This window comes from Salvelinus sp. IW2-2015, linkage group LG11, assembly GCF_002910315.2.
Source record: "Salvelinus sp. IW2-2015 linkage group LG11, ASM291031v2, whole genome shotgun sequence".
Taxonomy (NCBI): Eukaryota; Metazoa; Chordata; class Actinopteri; order Salmoniformes; family Salmonidae; genus Salvelinus; species Salvelinus sp. IW2-2015.
The window spans coordinates 50,233,601-50,233,858 of record NC_036851.1 but is presented as its reverse complement, the minus strand read 5'-3'; positions in this window follow the sequence as shown (position 1 = coordinate 50,233,858).

Genomic DNA, 258 nt, shown 5'->3' with positions numbered 1-258 from the left:
TTCATAATATCATTAATACATATAATACCATATTTAAAAAAAAAAAATCCATAAAGAATGTTTTTTTTATTGATCAGTATATTTGAGTTTAACCATAACATTTGTTGTAATATTTGTTCTATCTTTTCTGGAGGATAGAACTGAAATTGTACCAACCTGCTGTATGTTTCTTAATTGTTACCACCATTTTGATTCCTTACATGTGGCGACAAGGTAAATACTTTGTAATCATTTGGGATTGGATCTGGCTGGTAGTTG